Consider the following 9,692-nt stretch of genomic DNA (forward strand, 5'->3'; position numbering starts at 1 on the left):
TATTGAATTTAATTTTTATGAATAAAACAAAATTAAGTAGAGTATTTCTAATTTTAAATTAGAGTACTTGTTTGAAAAATCAATTGGTAAATTGATAAATAAAATGATATTCTTAAGGGGATTAAATTTAGTTTTAAATTACTACTCTATCCCCTAATTTTATTAATATTACCAAAACTACCCAAACCCTAATTTAACACTAACACACACTAACTCTAACCCTAACACACTACTCCAACTGCCACTCTTATCCCACCCTCACACCTCGCACGCAACACACACACATAGATGGAAAAGAGAGGGAGAGCCCGAGAGTGAACCAGCGGGAAAAGAAGAGCAAAAAGAAGAGAGGGAAGGAAGGGACGGTGCCGTCGGGGCTGGGAGCCACCATCGCCGTTACTGCCGGAGCTTCCACTTCTGTCATTGGTTTTAGACGAAGTCGTTGTTGCATGAGAGAGAGGGACGCCGTCAAACTTGATTGAGGAGAGAGAAGGATGTGATGGTAGAGAGAGCCCATACCGCTGCTGTCGTCGGAGCACATCAGAAGCCGCCGCCATCGCTAGGTCTGACCATAAGAGAGGAGATGATGGTGGCATTGCTACATGCAAGAAAGAGGGGTTGGTACACTGTCACCAAGTTACTACGTCGCCGCTGGAGCTTTCTACCACTATTTTGCTAGCTGAAAATCATCACCGAAGTTACAGCTGCTCCATTCTTTGTTTTTTTTGGTACAGTAAGTAGTTCTTGTCCCAAAATTTTTACCACTGTTATTCTATTATAAGTTATTAAAAATTTTGCAAGGTTAATGTCTTAAGGTTGAGTTACGGGGGTTGCTTGTTGCATTTGTTGCTGTCGCAACATTATGGCGAAGCTTCTGTAGATGTTGCAGCTGCGGCTAATATGAACTAAAAAAGAAAGGAAATGTGTTTAATTTTTGCAAATTGCAGTTATTTGAGGTAGGGACTTTTACTTAAACTCATTTTTGTTTTACGAAATTGTCATAAATTGATATCGATGCAAAATGCATATTTTTGTGAACATGTAAGTCTTATGGATCGAATTGGATTATCTTGGAGAAATGGAGTGAAATTGATAAAGGATTAAAAAGGAATTAAATTCTCTAATAGTAAAATTTGTTAGTAACAATGCTTGAAGCCTCTTGGTAAATAGATTAGGATCTGAACAACTTGTTGGCTGTCCTCATGTTTGAAAATTTAATAACTTAAAGAAAATTAAAGATAACAAGCCAATAATATTTATGTTGAGAAGTTGTTTGATGTTCGAAATGGTTAAGAAGGGTTTGAGAGTGATTTGATTTAGATGGAACCGTTGAAGGGTGAAAATATCTGAGTTTTAAGGGAGATTTTGTCAAAATTGTATAAATCTCAGATGGAATTGAATAATAAAGATAATGAGAATTTTTTTGTTTTTATAAAGACTAGAGACCTTGTCTTGGAGATTAATTTGATTTTCTAGTTAAAGAATTATGTCTTAGAAGAGTCTTAAATTTAAGATGGAGTTGTAGTTAGTTTGAGAGTTTGATTGATCAAAGATTTGTATGGTTATGTTAATTTATGAGGTTTAGGGATAAGTTAACTTGTTTATTTTGATTAACAATGAAAAGAATAAATAAAGTAATTAAAGTTAACTTGAAAAGAGATTTAATTAATTAAAGGTTTAAAAGGCTAATTTATTATCAACTCAAGGGTTGAAAATATTGCGTAAAGAATGAGAAGAAATTGGAATTTGGTTAGTTATTGAGAAAGAGTTAGAGGAAGCTAAGGGTGAAATAGATGAGTATGACTTAGGCTTGAATTTGGTTGAGTTTTATGGTTGATTTTGCTGAGAATATTGTGTTACAAAATGATGATTTTATTTTGATAATTATAATTGTACTATGGAAACTTGAAAGACAAGTTGAATCCAAATTAATCATGTTGTGTTGGTTTGAAACTAAAGAATTGAATATGGTTATTTCACAAAGACTTGATGAGCTATTAGTGTGCGATTTTGATTTCAATAAAAGGAATTGAATGATTGATTATTGTCTTGAGTTTATAGCTTTGTGTATGAGAATGAAGGATGTAAATTAGTATTTGAATTGATGTTGAGGGTTATGACCTTGGTTAGGATTTATGTTATGTTAGAGTTATTCAAATTAAGATTTTTGGAGGGAACTGAGAAATAAAAATTTTATTGACATTGAAGATTGTGACTTTGATTGAGATTTTATGTTATAATGTAATTATTGAGATTTAGGTTTTAGCGAGACTTGATGAATAAAGATTTTGTTGATGTTAATAATTGACTTGCAAAGTCAAGATCGATTATATATGGCCAATTAATGTGGATAATGATTGTGATTAAATGAGTGAATTATTGTATATGTACATTGACTATGTATGAGCAACGAGTAGTCAAAACTGGTGAATTTCCCTCGGGTTGGTTAAGGCATTAAGGCTCTTGAGGTTTATGATTTATGAGACTCAGATTAATTTTGAGGAATGTGATTTTGATTTAAATCTAGAAATGTACTAAGGGCCTAAAGTTTGATTTAAGTCTTAGGATGAATCTCAGCATTAGTTGGGTCAATCTGAGTAAATTCAGAGGAAAGTGATATGTTCAATTATTTGATAATGGAGTATAACATTAAGTTGAATTTTTCAAAAGGTATATGAATCCGATCATGTATTTTAAAGATGAAATGAGATTATGATTGATGTTGTGGGGATGGTGGTTTTGTCTCACCCACGGTGAGGACGGTAACTTGGTCCCACTCACGAATTGATGATATGATTGGTAAAATTGATGAATTTCAATTGTGCTATTAATTGATTGCTTGGTAAGGACGGTGGTATCATTCCACTTGCTTAGTTCATTATTATTTTATGAGGATGGTGGTTTTGTCTCGCCCACAGTGAGGACGGTGATTTTATCCTACTCACGGCTTGAGGATAAGTATCCTTGTGATAAATGTGAATATAAAGAATTATGATTATGATTATATTTGATTGAAATGTGATTGTGAATTGGCAAAGACAGAGGTTTTGTCCTGCTTGCATGTTTATGATTGATGATGATTATGGATTGGCATTGACGTGCGTTTTTTCTGCTTGCGTGGCAAGGTCGTGGGTTTTGTCCTGCTTGTGTACTGATTTGGCACCTGCACCGGGCAAGGATAGTGGTGACATCCCACTTGTTCGTAGTTATGGTGTGATGTAGGGATGGTAGTTTTATCCCGTCCATATTCTCTCGGATAAAAGGTGAGACAGCACTTTCCGTTGAGTGAGACGGCACTCTCTGTTATTTTTGGCACGGTTTATACCTCCAGGGAAAGGTGAGACGGTACTCCCCGTTGAGATAATGGTACCATATTTGGCATAATAACCGACACGTGAGCTTATGACCAATAGGAAAAACATGCATCATACTGCATTTGTTTGTACATTGCTTGAAATTGTTTGTCTGTGCTTGTGTGTAATGTCAATACATGTGACTGTTTATTTGATTGTTTGCTTATTTACTTCTTGTGATTTAATTATTAGTTCGGAATTGTGGTGAGTAATAGTGGTCTTGAAGAAAGAAACTAATTGAACAGTAAAGTTAAAAAGGAATAGAAAGTGAATAATATACGTCATGGTTAGAAAATAAAAAAGTATACAGTGGCGAATTAAATTGGAGAATTATGAGAACATAATGGTTTAGAGAAGGAATAGTGTTGAGAAATGAGTTAGGAAAAAGTGATATTTGAATCCTAAAAATTGGAAAGATAAAGAAAGTTTGCAAGAGAATGGTTCACAAGACAAGCACTGTTCAGTGCCGTAAAACAAATTTATCTTACATATCCTTCTATGACAATTCTGAAACCCCTCTACTGAGATCTTGTGGTTAGGTTCTCACCCCCTACATCCAACATTTTCAAGAAAAGGGACGAGGAAGAATCTGAATGTTGGGCCACTGTGGAGAGCTCTCGACCACTAGAGAGATTTCGGGGAGTAATCAAGTGAGAATATAAAATGAGAAGACACCACATCTAACTCAATACCTTAAGGTAGTAAGTTAATGGGTATTTCCTCTTACAAACTCCTCACTCTTCCTTGCTTTCTTCAATGTGGGATTAATTTCATACACTACTCTTCACACTTGCATCATTAACAATCTCCCCATCAAGTGTGAGTCTCCGCATCAAGCATCAACTCCCCTCTAACTCCTCCACCACATATGAGATTCGTCCATCACACTGCCGCACCACACCGCAGAACACACTGCCTGGACCGCCTTTGTTGGGAAGACTTTCGATGCTTCACCTTGAATACTCCTTAAACCAGACCGATTAACCATCGGCTCTGATACCACTTGTTGGGCCGCAGTGGGGAGATCTCGACCACCAGAGAGATTTTGGGGAGGAATCAAGTGAGAGAACATAAGATGAAAAGACACCACAGCTAACTCAAAACCTTAAGGTAGTAAGTTAATGGGTCTCTCATCTTATAAACTCCTCACTCTTCCTTACTTTCTTTGATGTGGGACTAACTTCATACACTCCTCACACTTGCAACACTAACAATCTCCCCCTCAAGTGTGAACCTCCACATCAAGCATAAACTCACCCTCTTTTTAGCTCTTCCACCACGAGTATTCGTCCATCACACCGCCACAAAACACCGTAGGACATGCCGCCTAGACCACCTTTGCCGGGAAGACTTTCGATGTTTCACCTTGAATACTCCTTAAACCAAACCGATTAACCATTGGCTCTAATACCATTTGTTGGGCCACCATGGAGAGCTCTCGATCACTAGAAAAGTTTCGGGGTAGAATCAAGTGAGAGAATATAAAATGAGAAGACACCACATCTAACTCAATACCTTAAGGTAGTAAGTTAATATGTCTTTTCTCTTACAAACTCCTCACTCTTTCTTGCTTTCTTCAATGTGGATTAATTTCATACACTATTCTTTACAATTACAGCATTAACACTGAAGATTTTAATGACCGTCGGACTTTTACTTTTTTATTTTAGAATGAATTTGTATTAATTATTGTTTTTCTTTGCCTTAATATTGCTATAAATTTTGTATAGAGGGATAGGAGTTATTTGCTATATGTATATAATTATTTATATAAGTGTACTTGATGTATTTTATTCATGTCAATTAATGTAGCTGTTGGATTGTAGTAATTATTTGTTTTATTGAGATGAATGGAATGTATGCATGTATGTATATTTATTTGTATATAAAAGGTCTTTAGTTTTAAATTTTATTCTTAGAGACTCCTATAAGATGTAAATAGGTAATATAGGAAACTTACTTTTATCATTAACAATACACTACAACAAATTCAGGTTGAGGCAACCCTTTAAAAACATTGCCTATAATAAGGAAAAGTGTTATCTTTGATGAAAGACAACACTTTCCGACAAAACACAATGCTTTTTGGGGGGTTGGTTATACGACCGTTACTTTTAGTCTAAGGCAACGCTTTTGTGTATCAAAGGGAACCCTTTTTATGGCAACCTTCAAAAAACGTTGCCTTTTCTACAAAAAAAGCAACTCTACGAAAGGGTTGCCTTAGAGCACCCAAAGACAACGCTTTAGATAAGACTTTATGGCAACACTTTTTACGAGTTGTATAGCAACACTTGTCCAAAATTTTTTTAAGTTGCCTTTTCATATACCTAAAGCAACACTTGTATAAGTTTTTGATGGTTATTTTTTCATATACCTAAAGCAACACTTGGCCACATTTTTTTAAGTTGTCTTTTTCATATATCTGAAGCAACATTTGTCCAGATTTTTTTAAACTGCCTTTTTCATAAACCTAAAGCAACACTTATCTAAGTTTATTTGCAATTGTTGTTTTCTAATACCTAAAGCAATACCTTATTAAGTTTTTCTTAGGGTTTTCTTTTTTTTTATCTAAAGCAATATATTTTTTATTTTTATTATATTTATGACATTTAAAGGATATATAGCACACACAAACAATATTTAAATATTTAAATTCAATACAATCAATATAGGGAGAATAAGCTAATAATATATATTGCATATATATAGAAAGGTCTTCCAAGTATCAATTAACATACTTTCTAGTTACCAAGTCAAATAAATAATAAACATAAGTAAACAAAATACATGTTTTTCTCATGATGAATTTGAACAAAAAAGAAACTAGTTTTTCCATTTGAAACCAAAAAGACTTTGTGCTTCACCATTGTGCCAAGAGTCGCCTTTATCTCTTCAAAAAACTTCATCCAATCATAAGAACCAATCATAAGAAAGTTGCAGTCAAATCTAAATGAAAAAAATATAGTCAAAACATCAGCTTAACAATAACATGTATATTCAAGTGTTACAACAATTTAGCACACATATCTTCCAATCCTTGCAGCCGTTGCGTATGGTCGTCTAATTCAATTTTTAAAACTGTTACCTTCTCTTCACTTTATTTTTTTATTTCATCTATTTCTTTATTTTTTTTAAGAGAAGTTTTTGTAACAATTCTTCTAAAACATCGAACTCTTTTAGAATTCTCTTTACCAAATACTTTTTGAAATGCATTAGTAGGAGTTTTTTCAGCTTCTTGGATATCTTCAAGTTTATCCTATAAACACAAATAGTAATATACCTATTTTTAGTGATAAAATTTCAATGAAAGAATGATCAATTTAATCATAAAAAGATTAGAGCCTTAAATTGGTTCTCCTAAAAAAAATCATAGTTATATTAGTTATTCTATCATCTAGATAATCATGTGTCATAGGTCATTATGAGCCTTATAATCTAATTCACACTAGCAATTTTATTCAGTGTTATATCTTTTTAAAATTAATTTGAAACATCAAATATGTAGAAGGCCAAACCAATACACGGTAACTTTTTAGAAATTATTTTAAACATTTATCCTATACATTTTTAATTGTAGGTGACATAAATATGAATATCTTATAATTATCCAACAACCTATTGATAACTAATAGGGGTAGCAATCCAAAAAGCCATAAAATAGAAACTGAAATAGCAATCACGATAGCCATAAAATAGCTATAAAGTAGCAACTAACACAGCAATCACGACAGCCATAAAACATCCACCATGACAGCCATTAAACAACCATTAAACAGTGATAAAGTAGCAAATAAAACAGCAACCATGACAATCATAAAACAACCATAAAACAGCAACTAAAACAGCAACCACAACAGCCATAAAACAGCAACTAAAATAAGAAAATTATAGCCTAACTTACAATAACAGCTTGTGTTTCTACATTAAGTGATTTCCCTTTCAGTCCATTCCGAATTGCAACAAATATTTCAGCTTGATTTGGTTCCTCCTTGTTCTCTTTTTTCTCATGCTACATACCAAGATGACAATTATAAAGTTATAACATACTAAAATTAGGTAAAAATCACTAGAGAATTTTAACTCAAATGTGACCTTACTAAATCAACACGCACTCTTGTAAAATTGATTGGCCCCATTTTATGCCTCCATTGTTGCTTCTTGCAATTTTCAGAATTTATCACACACATGGTCTATGTTTAACATAAACAATAATGAAAAAAAAATATAAAAGTTGAAAGAGTTATACTTGATCATATCAAATAATAATAAATTAAAATTCTCTAGCTCACTTTGATTGTTGGAATACTCCAATATGCAGTTAGTTTCCGAAATTGTACTTCTAGAATTTCCAAAGGACGATTCACCAACATATCCTCAATATTTCCAGAATATGGTTCAAAGTATTTCTTCTTGATTCTTGTCTTGTATCGCTTCCATGCTCCTTGAACACCAGTCATCACCCATAGTTTTGAGGATTTTGAAAGAAAGAACTTTGACTACAAACACATCGATTTCATCATATCATATGAATAAAAAGATTATAAACATATAGCATAAACATAAAAATAAATGGAGCTTACATTAATATACTTCTATATGCGCTTTTTGATTTACTTAGACACAAATTTTCAATTAGTGTATATCAAGGTAATAAAATCACTATTCCTTCCCATTGTTCCAATAAAATTGGTTAAATCCTTTACTCTCTAAGGAGTTGGCCCCACAGCTATTCCATGATCAAAAGTCACTTCCTCCCATTCTTCCCAAGTTCTTGCATAAATCTTTAGGCATCTTATTTTTTTACGAGTCTTTTTAACTTTTGGAGTATCTAAATTAAAAAATTGAGAAGTGATGAGCGGATAATTTATACGCTTTTTGGCACTGTTTTTAGTATGTTTTTAGTACATTTTAGTTAGAAGCAAAAAGCTACTAGTCCCGCTCATCTAATTGGGGCTAAGTTTCATTGATATTTTGGAGTCTATAGTATGTTCTCCTCTTTTTATCCTAATTGATTTTTAGTTGCTTGGGGACAAGCAACAATTTAAGTTTGGTGTTGTGATGAGCGGATAATTTATACGCTTTTTGGCACTGTTTTTAGTATGTTTTTAGTATATTTTAGTTAGTTTTTAGTATGTTTTTATTAGTTTTTATTTAAAATTCACTTTTCTGGGCTTTACTATGAGTTTGTGTATTTTTCTGTGATTTCAGGTAATTTCTGGCAGAAATTGAGGGACCTGAGCAAAAATCTTATTCAGAGGCTGAAAAAGGACTGCAGATGCTGTTGGATTCTGACCTCCCTGCACTCGAAGTGGATTTTCCGGAGCTACAGATACCCAATTAGCGCGCTCTCAATTTTGTTGGAAAGTAGACATCCTGGGCTTTCCAGCAATGTATAATAGTCCATACTTTACCCGAGATTTGATGGCCCAAACCGGCGTTGTAAATCAGCTTCAGAATTCCCGGCGTTTAACGCCGGAACTGGCACAAAAATTGGAGTTAAACGCCCAAACTGGCACAAAAGCTGGTGTTTAACTCCAGAAAAAGTCTCTACACATGAAAGCTTCAATGCTCAGCCCAAGCACACACCAAGTGGACCCCGGAAGTAGATTTTTACGTCATTTACTCATTTCTGTATATCCTAGGTTACTAGTTCACTATAAATAGGATATTTTGACATTGTATCTTTACCTCATAACACATTACACGTTTCTTATTGTATCTTCTACGGCATGAGTCTCTAAACCCTATGGTTGGGGGTGAGGAGCTCTGCTGTGTCTTGATGGATTAATGCAATTACTACTGTTTTTCAATCAATCACGCTTGCTTCTATTCTAAGATATCACTTGTTCTTCAACTTGATGAATGTGATGATCCGTGACACTCATCATCATTCTCACCTATGAACGTGTGCCTGACAACCACCTCTGTTCTACTTTAGATTGAGAGAATATCTCTTGGATTCCTTAACCAGAATCTTCGTGGTATAAGCTAGAATTGATGGCGGCATTCAAGAGAATCCGGAAGGTCTAAATCTTGTTTGTGGTATTCTGAGTAGGATTCAATGATTGAATGACTGTGACGAGCTTCAAACTCTTGAGGGCTGGGCGTTAGTGTCAGACGCAAAAGAATCACTGGATTCTATTCTAACCTGATTGAGAACCGACAGATGATTAGTCGTGCTGTGACAGAGCGCGTTGAACATTTTCACTGAGAGGATGGGAGGTAGCCATTGATAATGGTAAAACACTACATACAGCTTGCCATGGAAGGAGCCTTGCGTGCATGAAGAAGAAAACAGTGGGAAAGCAGAGGTTCAGAAGATAGAGCATCTCCAAAACC

At 34.2% G+C, this 9,692-nt stretch overlaps 1 long non-coding RNA gene across 3 annotated transcripts; it reads left to right on the forward strand.

Moving 5' to 3' along the window:
- The first annotated feature begins 223 nt into the window (after nucleotides 1–223).
- On the forward strand, nucleotides 224–9,167 carry LOC112796964 (uncharacterized). 3 transcript variants are annotated; one of them, XR_011881227.1, is made up of 4 exons: nucleotides 224–733; nucleotides 816–956; nucleotides 3,126–3,337; nucleotides 8,562–9,167. It is a non-coding gene; the product is annotated as an uncharacterized lncRNA (long non-coding RNA). The 3 variants fall into 3 exon arrangements; XR_011881225.1 differs by lacking the exon at nucleotides 8,562–9,167 and having other exon boundaries at nucleotides 241–733; nucleotides 3,126–5,265; XR_011881226.1 differs by lacking the exon at nucleotides 8,562–9,167 and having other exon boundaries at nucleotides 241–728; nucleotides 3,126–3,523.
- The last annotated feature ends 525 nt before the right edge of the window (nucleotides 9,168–9,692 follow it).

This window comes from Arachis hypogaea, chromosome 4 (assembly GCF_003086295.3).
Source record: "Arachis hypogaea cultivar Tifrunner chromosome 4, arahy.Tifrunner.gnm2.J5K5, whole genome shotgun sequence".
NCBI classification, from domain to species: Eukaryota; Viridiplantae; Streptophyta; class Magnoliopsida; order Fabales; family Fabaceae; genus Arachis; species Arachis hypogaea.